The sequence below is a fragment of the Pinus tabuliformis genome, chromosome Q (genome assembly GCF_031772625.1).
Source record: "Pinus tabuliformis cultivar Carrire ecotype Pingquan chromosome Q, CPIR1, whole genome shotgun sequence".
NCBI lineage: Eukaryota > Viridiplantae > Streptophyta > Pinopsida > Pinales > Pinaceae > Pinus > Pinus tabuliformis.
Genome location: NC_142296.1, coordinates 929,670,015 through 929,670,217, shown reverse-complemented (window position 1 = coordinate 929,670,217; position 203 = coordinate 929,670,015).

The window sequence follows — 203 nt, the reverse complement described above, 5'->3', positions numbered from 1 at the left end:
AGCTAAGTCATAAATGCAGATAATTTCTTCATTTCTTACCAAAATTCCTTAATAGATTAATGATTGGGATATAGAAAGGATAAGAATAAAGGCAAAGGATGATGAGTTTAATAGTAAATGCATACCTTTTCCATGACCAAAATAGTCCCCTACTTACTCTTTTTCATGTCCGCATGAAAAGCATGTAGTTCGTATGCAGAGCA